The following is an 18906-nucleotide window of genomic DNA, read 5'->3' as shown; positions in this document are numbered from 1 at the left end:
AAAACCATTAACCATCGATCGACCAAAATGGAGTTTCGATCAACTGAAATACCTCAAAAACCTAATGCTAAACCTGCTATCTGCTGAAGGTGCAAAAGTTCCACTTCAACTTGAATTCCATGATGCTTTAATTCAAAATGAATGCACAAAACTGATTGCTCAATGAAAAATGGATATGTGAACATGCTAACATCGTTGCTATGGATATTTGAGTACAAAATAATGGCCCATGGCCTCATAGACATCATTTACAAGATTTCGACCTCTCAAACCTCAAATTTTGATTAAAAGACATTTAAAGCAAAACTTTGATACAAAAAGTGTCTAAGTACAAAAATTGACATGTTTGAGAGTGATTAATTAAACATCTTTACACATCAAAGAGGTTACATAATCTTCAAAAGAACCATACATATATGGTATACCGAATTATAACTTCAAAAGTTAAGCATGCTAAACACTTGCATGTTAATATACAAAAATGCTTCAACAAGCTCAAAAGCTTCTAAGGATGATGAGCATCCATGAACATAGTCTCTTCACCTGAAAAACAACCCAAACCATTAGGGTGAGTAATCAAGTTACTCGTAGGAGAAGCATATGCGTATACCCTAAAGTTTTAATATCATTGCAAGATCAATATAGACGAATACAAGGTAGCATTCCACCTAACATCTATGTTCAAGGTTTGCTAAGGGATCATCTTAAGCTAACTTGAATGATTATTTAGCAACACAAATCAATATCAACGTTCTTAACAACATCAATTCACCAATAACAAGAACTTCAAGCTACAATAAGCGTTGGTTGTCAACTTGAAATTTAATACGAAAACAAGTAATAGAAGACTTGGACATCACGTCTCAGACTTAACCAAGATCAATACGGTTATTCCGGGCATTAACCCATTGGGAAGACCACCTTAGTGCACGTTATCTCAATTAGGGAGAACTCATACCTCCCGCATTAAAGCCAAACTTTAGTCATGTCACATGTAACAATGTCCCAAGAGATTCCAAAATACATATCAAGTTCAAAACTTATATATATATAATAAGGCATACAAACCACCTTCCATGCACAAGTATTTTGAAACCACACAAACCATGTCTTAGGGTTCCACATCTAGAATGGCATGCCAAATGACAAATTCACATCATGATACTATGCACAATATAATATCACAAATTTATCAATTCAAGTCATGCCTCAATAACAAGCTCTATATGCTAATTATCAACATCATAACAATAAGCTCCTAAATAATTACAATTAGTAATTCACAAGGGCATAGAATTATTGAAACAACAAATATAGCAATTCATATCAATAGAGATTGCATATAACATCAATAATTCTACAAGTGTCCCACATCACTAACGCATTTGAAATTTCTAGAATTTAGCATGCTACTAAATTATATAATCCTCCTACACATGGTTTACACATATCATACATGCTTAATTCAATAAACCCTAAGTCAAGAAGTGAGGGTTTCCTATAATATGCAATACTATCATATCAAAAGCATATACACAATATATATTAAACCACAAGGCCTATAAAACACTTAGAATATAAACATACTACCACCCCTACCTCAATAGAGAATTGAATCTCTATAATCCAAGCTACCAAGCACAAAATGGAAAACAAGGTTAGGATTCTTGAAGGGGAGAGTGATAGGAATCTTTTCTCTCCTAAGGCCAAAAGTCTAGGGTGAGTGGAAGAGTGCCAAATGTGAAGTCAAAGCTCTATACTAAGCTTTCCTCTAATGGAGTCTTTGCTAGGGTTCATGAGAGATAATGGAATGAAGAAGGTAAAGTGTAAAAATGGTCAGTGGAACGGCTAGAAATCCTCCACTCACTATGTGTTCTTGCACTACCTCTCACACACACACAATGCAAGACTAAATGGTGAACCTACACTTGTCACTAATCCAATGCCCCTTCCAATTCCTAATCCTAGACCCACACTTGTCAACAATCAATGGTTACATGTGCACCAATCTAAAGCCAACACATGGATGAATCTCCACTCACCAAATGTCAAGAAGTCATGGTGCCAAGTCTCTTCACCTAAATGCCAACAAATGGCTCCATGAGAGTGTGACACTTCTCACACTTTCCAAAAATTGCAAAATGTTCCTTTTTCAAAATATCTTCCAAAATAAATTGCAAAAAGGTCCCCAAAACGAAAAATAATTATTTTACATAATTACACTAAAACCCCAAAAGTTATAAATAATTATACTAAAGTATGCATTCATGCCCTTTACAAGAAAAGTACCAATCTAGCATGCTTTTCAAGAAAAGTAAAAATACCAATGTCATGAAAATCAAATATCATGAATGCATGCAAAATCGAAAATAAATCCGAGCACAACAAGTGAGGTTATGCAAGGAAAAAATGAAAAACAACTAAAAGACGAAATAAGGAAAAGACAAAATAGGAAAAAGACGAAAAAAGAAAATCGCCAAAAATGGAAAAGGAGGAAAAAGACTGGGTCATTACACGTCGTACCTGAAATAGCCCCCCAGTAACTTCGGGGTGAGTAAACAAGTTTACTCGTAGAGAATGAGCATGCATCAACTCGATTTCTTTTAGATTTTTAGACTTACATGATACAGTTCAAAAGGGTCATGCCACCTAACAACTACGTCAAGATGAGACTCAGGGAGCATCCTAAGCTACCATTGAGTAAAAGCAAGAAGAATCATGATATATCTACATATATGAAGCAAGTCAAGATTGGGATAATCCAAAGAACATGACAAGAAGGATGCTTGAGTACAGATCAACATGAATTGCATTTTCTAATACAATTAAACAAGGTTTGGAATAATTCGTGCAACACGACAAGAAAGTACTAGAATACAAGTATTACATTATTAATGGAATTGAACAAGGTTTGGAACATACCAATTAACACGACAAGAAGTATACTCGAATACAAGTTAACACGAATTACATTATCAATGCAATTAACATGATTGGAGCATTCCAATTAACGCGATAGAAGCAATCCACGAAATCAAGAGTAAGGCATAATATATATGCAATTAAACAAGAATGGAACATTCCATGAAACAGGAAAAGAGTTTTACATGAATCAAGAACAAGGCATAATATCTATGCAAGTAAACAAGATTGGAGTATTTCACATACATGACAAGTTTAAATCTTCAAGGAATACCAACTTGAAATTTAAAGAGTGAAATCAACCAATGTCGAAACTCGGATATCGCCCGGATTAAAACTGTACTCTTGAGATCACTTTAGGACTACTAACCCATGGGTACCTTTCCCCTAGTGTGCACTATAGTGTAAAAAGACATTCCCCCGTACTAGAACCAAGTCCTAGCCATGTCAATTCTTAATTGATATCCCAAGTCCCAAAATCAACAAGTTGTGTAAGTCAAGATTGTATCAAATACAAGAAATGCATTAACCACGTTTCATGCACAACAAAGATTTTGGAACACACAAGTCATGCCCTAAGTTCTCAACTATAATGGCATGTGAAATGTCATTAAATCATAGTGTACATCTATATAGACTATAACCAAGATATATAGCACATGAAATCTATTGAAGTAAATATACCACAAGTATAAGATACATGATTTAATTAATCACTAAACAACATATGTGTAATTAATCCATTCCATGACAAAGATGCATGTTCATTAAGTACATTAATGAAACCTAGATATAAGGAGTCACGATGCTTGATAAAAAGGTGAAAGTACATGAAATACAAATCCAATTCATAAGTTTAACACGAGTTCAATATTAAAGCATAAAACGCGATGGAAGCATATAAGGTAATTTAATCTACTTAAGGGATTAAATTATCAAGATTACAAGGCAAGTCAAGGGTCACGTCAAAGGTAAGTTCAATGTCAAGTTACAAGTTCATTTCATACAAGATATGACCATGTGAATTTAGTTCCATACAAAGGAAATAATTAAATATAAGTTTCAAAACTTATCCGGTTATTCTCAAATTGATACACGTGAGGGAACTTGTCAAAGAAAGCATGATTACCAAATTAGAAACTTAATCAGACCAATGAGTCATTGAATGGATTTTAATTAATTCTCTAGATTTTGAAATTCATCTAAATGATCTCAATTTAATATATGTTATACAACATATTAAAACTTGATTTAAAAACATGATACAAGTGAATTCTATGTAATGTGCGGTCATGAGTATTAAACTTTAATACTAGAAAAATAATAATAAATGAAAAGTTTCAAAACTTGATCAAATATTCTAGATTAAATATATGTTAAACTACATAGCATGCATATTAAGAATATCAAGCCGGAATTCCAATGGAGTGAATAGTACACTCGGAATAAATTAATTAAATATTACTAAATTTCAAAACGTCTCCGATTACTCTCAAGTTCACTTATGTTAAAGAGCATGCTAGGGTCTAATATAATATGCTAACACACATTGATTCGAAGCTAGTTAAGGCCATATGATTTAATATTTTATTCAAGATAAATATTAAATAAAATTTTCGTTACTTGTCCAAATGATCTAGATTTAATATATGTCAATCAACATATCTAGGGGTAATATTCTATTATGCCACATGTTTAAACAAAGCTATGAACAACCGGGAAAATCAAATCTCATACTATAAAATAAATAATCAAAAGTTATAGATTTAATACCCTAGCATAAAAATAAGTTGTATATGCATCACAAGCATGCAATATAACAAGAAAGTAAATTATAACACCCCCTACCTCAATTTGAGATGAAAATCTCAAAAGCCCATAGAAGGAAAAGTGATCTGAATCCGACGATACCGAAGGGTTTTGTCGGGGACAACACGGTGAACAAGAATCTGAAGGAAGCCCCATGAAAATCACAACTTGACTTCAAACCCGAACTCAAGAAATGGTCAGAAATGGGTTCTAATAAGGGTGAAATATGCGCGTCGTCAAGGCAAGCATTAAACGTTAAGGCACTACGATGTTTCACTCGAGGGAAGTGACCGGAAAAAGAAGAAGAAGCATGGAAGCCCCTTGGAAGCCATGGCTGCCGGCCAAGAGAGGGGAGAGGGAGAAGAAAATTTGACTTTTTCTCTTTAAGTCCCCTATTTATAGAAAATCTCAAAAAGTGCCCTAAAAGGGCCCCGCCTGGTCTGGAAAAGTGGAATTTGAGCAAATGTGCTCAAACAAAAAAACTTTGTGAACAAAATGAGAAGACATGAACAACAGAAGAAGCGGCGTCAAAAATAAAGTCCCGAGCAGAGAGATATACCCCGAACAAGTTCGGCGGCAACTAGGGTCAGAAACTCTCAAACTGGAGAAAAACAACTAGAACGGAATTCTAAGCGTACACAACTCGACAAAATGTGCAAATGAATCCTGTATAAGGATCCAGGCTCCAGATGAGGTATTTTTGCAATAACTTTTGTTAATTGCACAATGGCCCCTACAAAAAGTAAAAATTGCACTAATGCCCCGGAATGAAAATATCTTCCAAAAATATTTTCTTAGATACCCCTGAAAGAAGTTGTTAATCCAAACGAAAAAGTCTCAGAAACCAATTCCAAGCACTCGAGATAACACTAAGCGACAAGAAACAGAGCTCAAAAAGGAAAATTAAACGGAAAAAAATTTATCCGTAAAATTTCAGAAAAAGGAAAGGGAGGAAAATGACTGGGTCATTACAACCTACCCTCCTTAAAGGAATTTCGTCCCCAAAATTAGGAACATACCGGAACAAATAGAACAGGGACCGAACAGAAGGTCAAACCATGGACAACTCATAAAGCACTGAAGAACAACTGCAGAAGTCTTAAGATCAATTGAAGGAACGTGAAACCACGAATCGAGATAACACCTCTTACGAATCGGCACTTTAACTTAACATCAACCACCGAGAGAATTCCAAGATAATGAAACGTTGGAACACAACAAAAGAAGAGAGTGACAAGGCAGTACGAACAATGACTACAACCCGCCCACACTTACTCGTCAGTAAGGTAGCATGACAGTATAAGGCACTAGTTCATAACATGCCCCAAACCAAGTCAACTCTGAGAACCCTATTGATACGGATGACATCAATGTCAAAAATGATCATTACCAAAAGCACCATGGGAACCAGGCATTTTGTGAGAGTTGGGGTAGCTAATCCTAAAACTCTGACAACAATGTCATTGGCACCACTACGCTTAAGGCCTTAGATCCAGAAGCCACGAAGGAAAAGGAAATGAAACGGTGCCTCCCTAGCCCACGTCTCACTTCAGCAGATAAGGAAAAGGAAATGAATCGCAGTCCTCTACGCTCACATGAGCCTTACTCGTATCAATCGTCAAACTAAGGTCTCGAAACACCCAACCAAGAAAACAGACAAGAAGGTTCCCAACATGGGTCATTACAGAATAAATTTCTCCTATCCAAGGAAGAAACTCATGAAACATGAACACATCCAAGGGAAATGACAAATCCTAAGTGACAATACCAAAACCAGACAGTCAAGATAAGTTTCTAAACAAGTTGCCACATAAACCAACAGACATGTTATCAGATCAAGGCATGTTATCTAGAAGCACGTAAGGCATGGTACGATAACACATGAGAATGAAAAATGTAAGGTATACCGACATACGTCGCATACAGTAATGCTAACATAAGCACGCAGACATGATAGAAACCCAGATCATGTTATCAAGAAGCACATATACACATCAAGCATGCTTAATAAATAATAGATGTCTCAAAACACCTGAGCATGTGAACATATTATCATACAAGACATGTTATCAAACAAGACATGTTATCAAGATACAAATGACACATCAAAGTAAAACACCGTGAGCATGAGATGCACCCAAAACCCATCATCTAAGGTATTCAAACTCGGATGCTCTGATACCACCTGTAACGACCCTGGATTTATCAACCCAGCGTGTCACTTATGATGACCCAAAATAGGTCCAAGATGCGAAAAAAAAGAAGAAAAATGGCCTCAAGGGACGTACGTTATCCCTAAGACACCAAGATGACTCTCCGTTAACCCACGGAACTTAAATGAGCCAAGCAAATGAAGCAAGAATGCCTAACCTGAAAGGAAATGAACCAAGGGTAAAAGAGTCATTACACATTAAAATGGGTGCTGCTGTACACACTATTGGAAAGACAACAAAAAATAAACAAAGTTAGACTCAAGAATCGCCTAATTCTGAGTCCAAACGAAAAAGATATGAATGAAAACAAAATAGCTTTCTCCGTTTAAGGATTACCACAACCCTATCTCACTAGAACTGAAATAACTCCCACTATAGGTGGAGTTTTAATGAATGGTTGGCACCGTTGGAAAGCTAATTTCGAGCTCTTGAACTTAGAATTAAGAATGACCAAATTTGGATCTAAAATGAAGGAGTTATGACCTTCTGAGGTCAATGCAATAAAGCAGACCAAGGAAAATCTAAAATGGGAAGTTCTAGGGAGGATCGGTCGACCGAAATGCAGCCATCAGCCGACCAAAACTCATCTTTTTATCTCGAGCCTCAAACTAGTCGACTGGTTTGTCACTTCGGTCAATCGAACTGGGAGCTCTTTCTTCTCTTTTCTCCTAGCTCATTTCGGCAGACCGATGCTCCATTTCGATCGACCGAAATGGAGCTTTCTTGTGAGTTTGTTTTGTTTGTTGCCTAGACAGGTTAACCTTGTTTTATTCATTCCCACTTGACCTTGTTGATCTTATTCAAGCAATTTAATGGCATACGTGATCTAGTTTGAACTAGATCTTGTCCTCTTAGGTGTCATTGGTGCCATAAGGTATCATTTGACCTTTTCACTTCCAGTTATTTCCTTGAGTTCCGTGATTTCATGGAAAGTCACTTTGGTGTCCTAGGGATGGTTTGTATCTCTAGAGGCCTAGGTTTATCCTTTGCTCCCACGTTTTTGTTTCCTTTGAGTTCCTTGACCTCGTGGAAGGTCATCTTAGTGTCTTAGAGGTGTGTTATGCCTTGGGAGACCATTATCTTGTTTCTTGCTTCCGCATCTGGATCCGTTATCGGGTTAATCTTCGATTCATCACTGATCCACTGGGTTGAATAAAAACCTGGGGTGTTACACATTAAGCTCATTCTCACAAAAGAGGCACTAATATTGCAAACAAGCATTGGGATAAAACTACCTTAAGTATGCAATTTTTCAACCATTTTCAAGCAATCTCCCAAAATTTTAACATGAAGCAAGCAAGTATGGTCCTCCACACATCAAGAAAATGATTATGCAAATCAAAACAACTCTAGAATCCTTTTTGAGTGGACCGGCATCAAGTATGTTGCTATCTTAGCCAACTAAAGAAATGATCACATCCTTACCCTCAAACTAACACACAAATCTAGTACCGATCATCAAGACAAAGAGTGAACCTTTTATTAAAGATTTATTCATCTGGGTGCGCTTATTCTTTTCACTCGAATTTATTTATTTATTTTACTAAGGATCAAAGATGGAAGCATAGTGCAATGTGTTGATCTATTACGCTTTCTAGCGATCCATGAGGTAGAGCGTTAGGTCAATGACTCCCAAACCGGACGGCTTTAAGGCATTAGGTGTTCAAACACCCCTAAGGACTTACAAGCTCAAATCAACTAGGCTACAAATCAAAACAACTTCCATCTGATCATTTCCCACTTCTCACCTTTTGGACGAAGTTCTCACCTTTTTTTTTTTTTTTTTTTTTTTCCAACCTAGAGTTTGGGCCCTCCACCTTTCGGCATGAGAAATTCAATGCTTAATGAGTCTAGAATCCCGGTTACTCAATGAAAAGGGATTCTTATCTACTTTTATCAAAATAAAAGCTTTCAATGCACTACTAGCTCAATTGGGATATAACCAATTCAATAATCAACAAAGCATGTACCCCCACAAATGAATGCCAGTGTGTGCCTGTGCTAGTGTAGAATCCTAGAGTGAATCTCAAGACAATCAGAAAATCAGGATGATGTGGACCACAAGTGCAAGCAAGATATCAATCATTCAAAAAATTTACTCCTAAATGGCATCCATAAGGAATACAAGGAGTATTGGACTCTTAAGTCAAGCAATTTTTAAATTTTAAGCAATATAGTCCTCAAAAGATCAAAATCATAGCTAGTTATGGACCAATCATAGAAAATTCCTCAAATACACAAGTCATGCTCAAAATTTTAAATTAAAAGCAAATACTGCAATTAGCACCATTACCCCCCCCCCCAAACTTAAATAGCACAGTGTCCTTAATGTGCAAAGAGAACAAAGAAAAAAGTACACCAGTGCAACTAAGCAAAGAATGGCCGAGACACAAGTATCCAAAGTGGGTGGCATAGCCCCCCCAAACTTGGAATTAACTGTGGTCCTGAAAAGATGGCACTCAATAAAAGTTCATTAGACAACAAAGGGGATAATAATAGTGCACTGTAGACATACAAGTGTAAATGGGATAAGAAATGAAGTAAGGAGAGAGGAAAAAGGTGGTCCTGAAAAATTCGGCCAGCACTCTCTCTCACTGAAGTTACTGGAATGCACCTGATAAATGGAGTCAGACAGATAGATATATCAATAGACAATCCAGACATCCAAAAATATCATGCATAATATAGAAAATGGAAACAGTATATATAGTACATCACGGAAGTAGGGCCAACAGACTGGCCTAAAAAATATAGCAGTATCAGAAATATCACAGATATGAAATAAGAATAAGATAATAAAATCATGAAGATGTGGTAGGACGGGCAGGGCGGGCTCCGCGGATGCCTCTAGATAGATCTCGCAATGCAGCTATGACATCCGTATGGAGTGAAGTAATATTAGCCCAGATGGAAACCATGCCATCCTCCAGAGTCTGCAGACCCTCTCCGAAGCTGGGTATATGATCTGGAGCCTCAGGTGCTGCTGGATCGGGAGAATGATAATCCTGAGCCTTCTCTTGGAAGTGTACGGGTGACCCAACTAGAGAATGATGCTCTGGGTTATCTGCGGGCTGCTCCAAGTCAATGTCCATATGCACGGTAGCTGGATCGACTGGTACATCATCCGCCGCCTGCTCTACTGCTGCTGCCGCTGCCTCCTACTCCTCAGCTGCCTCTACAGCATCCTCTCGAAGACTCTTGATGAAAGCCTTGTAGCTCTTATCCCAGTCCTTCTTCTGGAAGGAGTAGGCGCCAGACTCAGGATGCTTTTGTGGCTAAAAGGGATAGCGCTAGTCTCTCAGAATCTGTGTGATGAGATGGCTAAATGGTAGAAACTTAGCCCGTCTAGGCTTGGCCTTGCTGATATAATTAGCATACAACTTAATCATAACGCTCCAGATGAGCGCAGGAATGGATAGCCAATGCCCTGTATAGAAGGCATACAGGGCTGTCAGATAGTCGCCGCGCCTTTATATCTTGTGGCCGGCCATGAAAACATTTCAGTATAGCACCATATCAAAGAACCAAATGTCGTCTAGCAGGTAAGTCCGAGTGGCGAAAGTCTCACCACCTGCATAGTGACCTGTAAGTGCCACGGCCATGTCTACATAGGGAGGCCTCCATAGAGTAGGATATGTATCCAGGAGATCTAGAGGGCAAACGTGTGGACATCGGCATGCCTAAAGAGTGTCCACCATGATACTGATATGGTGGCCATCAACTGTAGTCCGCAGCTTCGCCAGGTTACTCGGGGTAGGTCGGAGGTTCTAGAAGAACATCCGGACCAACCTCGGGTACACTGGGTATGTAACAGGGGCTAAGATGGCTGAAATGCCCCTCCGGTCTATATCATCATAAGCTACTCTGGTAAGGATAGACCAGGAGAAGAAGTCGATATCGAACACCGACTCGTGCGCCACTGAAAGGCGTGAGTATCTCGGTGATGGTCAGTCTAAATCCTGGGCTGGCTGAGCTGGTGGTGGTGATGGAGATGGTATTTGCACAGTCTCAACATCAGCCTATGAAGAAGAAGATGCCTTAGCAGAAGACTGTAGTCTACTGTCAGATAGTGGAGACTGAGGTGGAGTCGGCTCTGATGGCTCCTCTGTCCTCTGCCGGACTCTCCTCTGCTCTGGCTCAAGAATGGGGTCCTAGACATAAGATGGACCTGCCTGGTCATATATATATAGTTTATTTTTTTTTGAAAACTTTGAAAACTTCTCTTGTTTTTTTTTTTTTATTTTTGGAAAATAAAATTTAAAATATTTTTAAAAGTTTTATGAAATTGGAATTCAAAGTCAAAGTCAAAGTTAAAAGAGCATAGATCGATCAAACCAAGATCGATCTCAGATAGGCTTCGATCGATCGAACATGCCAAAACTTGCAGACATGTTCGAACGATGAGACAGAGAGGCTTTTGGATGCAGGTATGGATGCAGGTTCAAAATTTTGTAAGTGTTGAGACTGCAGATCGATCCAAGATGAAGTTGGATCGATCGAAGAACTAAAGATCGATCTAGGAACAAGTTTGAATGATGGGATAGAGAGCTGAAATATGCAAGTTTTCTTCGAATGATTGGACAGAGAGGTGATTGGATACAGGTTGGATGCAAGTATTGAGTTTGATCTATCGAACCTCCTTGGAGATCGATCGAACTGATGCAAAATGCTCATTTTCAACATGAAAGTGCATGCAATCCTAATCACAGTTCCTAGCAATGTATATGAACCTAAAGCAAATATTTAGACTTCCTAAGAAATGAAATTTAAAATAGAAATGAGGGAGGAATAGGGTAGTGACACCCTACGAAATGTACTAGTCTTTAACGTCTCTAGCAAGACGTTGGGCTCTTTTAGCCCGGATCAAACATCTTGTAGTGCATCCCCTCCTTAATGGGGTGATAAGTGCCTTGAGCTCCACCCAACAAATGGTTCCCCAGAGAACTTGTTGGATTAGGCTCAAAGGAAATTTTTGGTCCTTGGTCAAAATGATCTTTGGGCTTCCATGCCCTTTCAAAACAAGATTTTGAAACAACTTTCTTGGAATTCAGTGTTGAAGATAAACTTTTTGAAATCTTGGTTTCACACAAAGACTCTATTCTTTCTCTAGAACATTCACTTCTTCATGCTTGTCAAACGAATTCGGGGTTGGATTAAAGATATTCAACTTCACATTCATGTGGCCAAATGAGATTTTCATTATCCTCGTCCTATAATTAATGTTGGCATTCACAGTTGCCAAGAAAGGACAGCCAAGGATAACGGGAATTTGGCTCTTAGGATTCAGGACTGGTTCCGTGTCAATGACAATGAAATCAACGGCGAAGAAAAACTTATCAATCTTAATCAATACGTTCTCAATGATACCCCTAGGCTTCTTGATGGATCGGTCGACAAGTTGCAAAACCACCGACGTCGGTTTCAAATCTCCTAAACCTATTTAATACTATCTTTCGAGATTGAGGTTGTGGAGATTTTCTTCTTTGGTTATGAAAGCAAATTCTGTTAAAAACAAAGGTATGAGGCAAACTATTGATATGAAAATTTGAAACATTTGACTTTTGGCTTGACAACCTGTTGAATGCAGATATTCGATCACATGGAGCTCCTATACGATCGAAGACTAATTTTTGATGCATACTCTGTTGGTCTTGTTCATCGTCAACTTCTTCAAACCCAATGTATAAATTTTTTGACTTCTTATCCTTTTTTGTGATTTGAATTCGAAGTGGCTCAGAAGTTACGAAACTGAGACCGGACTTGGGTGGAATGATCTTATGCCCTTGTTCTTTCAACTTCTTCTGTGTCTCATTGAGGACATGCACTTTCTTGTTGGTGACCTCAGAATTTAGTTTTCCAAGGTTGGCAGGATTTGTAAAATCATACCCCGACTTAGCCATGAGTTGGTATGCTTTAGGATCGAATCCTTCATTAGTCCTTTGTTTTGGAATTCATCCATGATCAACCAAAGATTGAGAAGGCCACACGAACCCTTTTAACAGAGACTTGGATGGCGAAGACTTTTGAATCTTGGTGAGAGTAAGAGTTAACTCTCCTTGCACCTTTTGCATATCTTCTTTTTCCTTGGTTTGTGACATATTCAATTTAAATTCCTTGGTTTCAATTATATCGATGATAGGTGACTACCCTTCTTGTTGTTGAGATTTTGGAACATACTTTAAAATAGGCTTCGTCCGATGTGCTTTTATCAAGACCCCTCACATTTTAGCTACCTTTACAATGTTTGTTACTGAAACATCTAATGAATCACTTAACGCTTCTTTTATTTTTGTAGATTGAATCTCTTGTGTAACGGATGGCTTAGGATAGGCACTTCTAAATGTGTATCAGGATCGATATAGAATTTCGCATCGGCAAAATGAGATTCTACTTCTGTAAATGGTTTATGGTCCGCAACAACCATTTGTACGCCATTCTTATAGAATTTGAAGCACTGATGAAAAGTTGATGGAATGACACCATTACTATGTATCCAAGGCCTTCCCAACAACAAATTATAGGACTTCTTTGCATCAATAACGTGGAATAAGGTTTCATCTTAGAGCTCACCAATAATTAGTTTTGCCCGAATCATGCCAATAGCTCTCTGTCCTCCTTGGTTAAAACCTTGAATAATAAGATGGCTATGATATAACTCGTTGACTGTGATGCCAAGATTTTTCATCGTAAATTTTGGCATGAGATTCATTGCTAATCCATCATCAATAAGAATTCGAGTAACTCTTTGTTCTTTTATGTAGCCGAAAATGAAAAGAGGACAATTATGCGGCTTCGAACCCAATTGAAGATCTTCGTCAGTGAAAATAATTAGTTTGGGCTTCATCTTGATCCTTGCTATTCTTACCATCAGGGCTCGTTTTAGTTGAAACCATGTAAGCTGTCACAAATTTGTCATCCAGATATCCTTCTGGGAAGAACTCTTGCAAAGTAATGGACTTATGGATCCCTTCGCTTATAGAGGTGTGTTTAGTTGACTGTGTCTTCTTGACCCATTTTTTGTTATGGCCAGACTGCTTATGGCGATATTGAAGTTTCTTCTTCCTTTGCCCCTTATCAAAGTAACTAGTCTGAAAAATGTCAGCTCGTTGCTTCCGTGGTTTCTTTCTTGTCACCAAAGTCCATCATTCTTCATCATCCTGAGGAGAGACCCTTCTAAATGTTGAAACGTCTGGTACACTCCCTTGGCTAAGATAGATGGGGATTAATTCTAATGAGCCAAACTGGATGGTTGTGCAATATACCTCAGAAGTTGAAGGTTGAGAACGAGCACTCCCTATGACAGAGGTTGTAAAAGTAGCAGTAACATGATTTAAAGTTACAACTTCTTCCGTGTCCAACAAGATTTTTCCTTATTTTTCCAGATTCATCACCACCTCCTTGAAGATAAAACACTTCTCAATTGGATGACTGATACTACGATGATATTTGCAGTATTTTGGGTCGTTGACACATCCCATCTCTTAAGGGCGTTTGCTTTCAGGGAGTTCTATAATTTTACTTTTGAATAAGCATTCCAATATGCCAGGAACATCAAAATCAGGAAATGGGTATTCCTTCTTCTCTAACTCCTTTAGCGTAGGACGTTGTCTTTCCCTCTCTTAAAACTAGCGAGGCTTTTTATTATCCTTCTTTTCATCTTTAATAGATATCTTGATCGGGGTAGTTGAGATAGCCATGGAATCTTTAGCAACGGTATTCGACGACTTGTCGCCCTTCTTCAAGTCCTTTCTGTCTTTACGTGGTTTTATGGTCACCAGACCTTTGTCGTCATAGGATTTCATACTGATCTCCATGTCATGGGCATGCGTAGCTAATTCTTCAATTATGAGAGGTTTTATGCCTTGCAGAATGTAAAGGAGGCCCCAATGCATTCCCTGCATACACATCTCCACGGAAGAGACTTCTGACAGTCGTTCCTTATAATCAAGAATGAGTGCTCGCCACCGATTAATATAGTCAATTACAGGCTCATCCCTCCATTGCTTCGTGTTAGTCAACTGTATCATACTAATAGTACGACGAGTACTAGAGAACCTATTCAAGAATTCTTATTCCATTTGGTCCTAACTATCAATTGATTCTGACTTTAGGTCGGTGTACCACTCGAACGCGTTTCTCTTAAGGGAGCGAACAAACTGTTTAACTAGTAAGCCCCCCTCTGTCTCGGCATTGTTGCAAATCTCGACAAAATGGGTAATATGTTGCTTGGTGTTACCTTTTCTGTCAAATTGCTGAATCTTCAGAGGTTGGTATCCTACATGCATCCTCATACTGTCGATTCTCCTTGTACAGGGCTTTAAGTACATGAGAGAGATCGGTGAGACGCCATTGTATTGGGCTCGGATTGTATTCGTTATCATATCTTGCAATTGTTCGACAGATAATGAAGAAACTAAAGAAGAGGTATGATTGGTTTGACCAGTCGCCTATTCTATCACCGACGTCTGTTTGGGGTCCTCCGTGCGAGTACCTTGTGCGGCAGAGTTAGGATTCTCCGTGGGCACTATTGTGGAAGATGTAAGATTCCCAGAAGGTGGTGCTGTGGAAGCTGTAGGATGCCCAGATTATACTGGTGATTCACCGAAGGTCTGAACTTCCAATTTGTTCTTCAGTGTAGCGATTTGCAATTCATTCTCTTCAACAGTCTTTGTGAGGTTCCCAATGGCACGAGACATAGTTGCTAGTTGTTCCTCCATCGTGGTAGCTCCAGTCATCATGGTAGCGACCACATCTGAGTATGATAGGTCTTGAGAGTCAACGTTCCTTGAAGTGATTGATTGCTCCAAAGTCTAACGTGGTGAATCTAGGGGTGAACTGACACTAGAGTGAGCATCATAGATGGAATGAGGTAAATTTGGTGGCGGAATCTCCTCTGGAACAGCATCAGGGTTCTTGACATGTTAGGGTTGGCTTTCACCAAGTCTTGCTGATGTTTGGATGAAGCCATCACCTAGGACTTGCTACATGTCACAAGGCCTGCCAAGGTACTTCTATCACTAGCTTTGGCCTTCGTGCCACTTTTCATGGTGGCTTTGGCGTGGACCTTTGTGGTAGAGATGTTCTTTTGGGCTTTCTTCTCTGTCGGAGTCTTAGGGGGGGCCATAAAATCTGATAAAAAAGAAACTTAATGGTAGGAGAAGGAGAAAAGATGAGAGGCAAAGGAGGTTCCACCGGGCATGCCACAAATTTGTACACACAAATTTTGTAAGTCTGCAATAAAAGCAAAATATGGAGTAAATAATATAATTTTATTAATTTAGATAAATGGGGTACAATCCTTTGTAATATCTTCTACAAAAAGAATGGTCCTCTGATTTGATCTCCTTTTTATTGTTGGTTGGATCCAAGGGCTACATGAGCTTGTTCTTGAATCACCGGGGAATTTGATGAAGAACGACACGTCATTAGATGTGCTTGTTGTTGATCACCGTGGAATTTGATGAAGAACGGCACGTCGTTGGATATGCTTATTGTTGATCGCCGTGGAATTTGATGAAGAACGACACGTCGTTGGATGTGCTTGGTGTTCTTCGATTTTGGGTTTGGATGTTAGGGATGACAGTTTCTGTATTTCTCTCTGGAATTCTAGATTTCTGAATTCTAAATATCTGCACCCCTTTCTTCTTCCTCCAGGCCCCTATTTATATGCTTCTTAGATTAATAGGATGATGACACGTGTCATATCCTAATAAGGATAAAATCATAACTGGGCTAGGCCGGTTATATCGCGATAATTATCCTTTAAAATAATTATTCCAAATATATTTTATGAGGAATAATTATCTTTCCATTTAATTATCTAGGTTGGGCTAATTAAATAATTTAAGTGGACAAAGTTTGGGCCAATTAAATAACTTAATTAAACATTAGGCCCATATTTAATGGGTCCATTTGTCAAAACTAAAGCCCACTAAAATTTTAGTGTTTACGGCCTTCTATTCAGGTTGAGACCCCTTTGTAGTCCAATGAATGCCCCTTAGTGTGGATATATGTATATTTATGGACTAGATAGATATTGTGAGATATGTAGGATGTATCTGCGTATCGGGTCACTGTATGGATTGTAGTTAGAATAAAACTTGTTCGTAGGCCTGACCTACTTTTATATTTTTTAACTACCGGATGGTTCCAGTCTTAGGGCATGTTCGGGCTGAGCGGAGAAGGTCATTCACTCTATCGACGATGTAAGATTTCATTCCATGTTTTAGATTTGGATTTTTATTTTCAGTTGTTTATCTTCAGTTGGGATTTTGTTTAGGGTTCCACTAGATGGATTCTCGAGTTATACTCTTGGAGGTTTTAGAGGGTTGGATTATATTAATCTTTATTATTTGAGAATTTTATATTTAGAATTCTTTTAGCTTTATTATTTAATTCTTAAATCTTTTTGTGTTCTATGTTTGTTTATATATTAATTGTTTGATATTCCCTCAGGTTTGGGCTTGGGCATGATCAACCCATGTCTCGGATTCGAGGGTATCACACTACCGGTAATGGCTACAATAAACTTGCTGGTCTTTGATGTTCAGCCTTTACCTGCTGATAGGTAAGGCACTTATCCACAAACTATGCAATATCTTTCATTATTCCATTCCACCAATACTAACGTCTCAAATTGTGATATATCTTGTTGCCACCTGGATGAACTACAAAGCAGGAAGTACGAAACTCCCGTAAGACGTCCTTACAGCAAACTGTGGGAACAACCAACAAACCCCTGAACCGTAGACCTCATTCTGCATGTAAGGTCTAATCCTTCACTATCTCACCATCAGAAATCAAAGTGTGAATGGCATCCAAATCTGGATCCTGCTTTTGTGACTCAATCACTCATCCAACAAGAGTAGGTTGAGCCACAAGACTGAACAAGAATGCTGACTCATTACAACTATCATCGTCAAAATAATACAATCCCATATCTGTCAAATCTTCAAGCATCTTCCACTTTTAAATGGCTAAACTGGCCAAAGTCCTGCAGAATTTTCGACTTAAGGCATCAGCTACCATATTTGCCTTGCCCGGATGATACTGTAATTCAAAGTTATAATCTTCGAAAAACTTAACACATCGCCTTTGTTTGTTATTCAAGTCCTTTTGGGTGAAAAGGTATTTTAGACTTTTGGGGCCCAAGAACACCTAAAATCTTTCACCATATAAATAGTGTCTCCAACACTTCAAAGCAAATAGAACTGCTGCCAACTCCAAATCATGAGTAGGGTAGTTAAGCTCGTAAGTCTTCAACTGTTGAGACCCATAAGCCACTACTCTACCATCTTCCATTAGCACATAACCAAACCATAGCATAAAGCATCACAATAAATTACATAACCCAAGCCATGCTCAGGTATCACCAACACTGGGGCCGTAGTCAACCTTATCTTCAACTCCTAAAAGGAAGATTCAAAGGCTTCATTCTATGTAAATTTGATTCCCTTTTATGTCAATCTAGTTATAAGGGCTGCCAAACGGGAAAAATCCTTCACAAACCGGCGGTAATATCCCGCTAGGCCAAGGAAACTCCGGATCTCAAATATATTTTTGGGGTGCTCCAAATTTATAACTACATTAATCGTTGATGGATCAACTGACACTCTACCTTCTGAGACGATATGTCCTAAAAATTTCACCTCATGTAGCCAAAACTCACACTTTTCATATTTGGCATACAAACGGTGTTCCTGTAGAATCTGCAACACTATACTCAAATGGATCTCATGCTCCTTCTGAGTCTGTGACTGTACAAGTATATCATCTATGAAAACTACCACAAGCTGGTCTAGGTAATTGTGAAAAACAGAGTTCATTAGGTTCATGAATACAGTTGGCACATTAGTCAGACCAAATGGCATAACAAGGAACTCATAATGTCCATACTGTGTAGGGAAAACGGTCTTTGGCAAAGGATACTTATTCTTGATGGTTGCATGATTCAACTTCCGGT

This window comes from Cornus florida, unplaced genomic scaffold (genome assembly GCF_030987335.1).
Source record: "Cornus florida cultivar Cherokee Brave unplaced genomic scaffold, ASM3098733v1 CherokeeBrave_3.0.0_Hap2_Chr06, whole genome shotgun sequence".
In the NCBI taxonomy this organism is placed as follows: domain Eukaryota; kingdom Viridiplantae; phylum Streptophyta; class Magnoliopsida; order Cornales; family Cornaceae; genus Cornus; species Cornus florida.
This window is presented reverse-complemented; position numbering follows the sequence as displayed.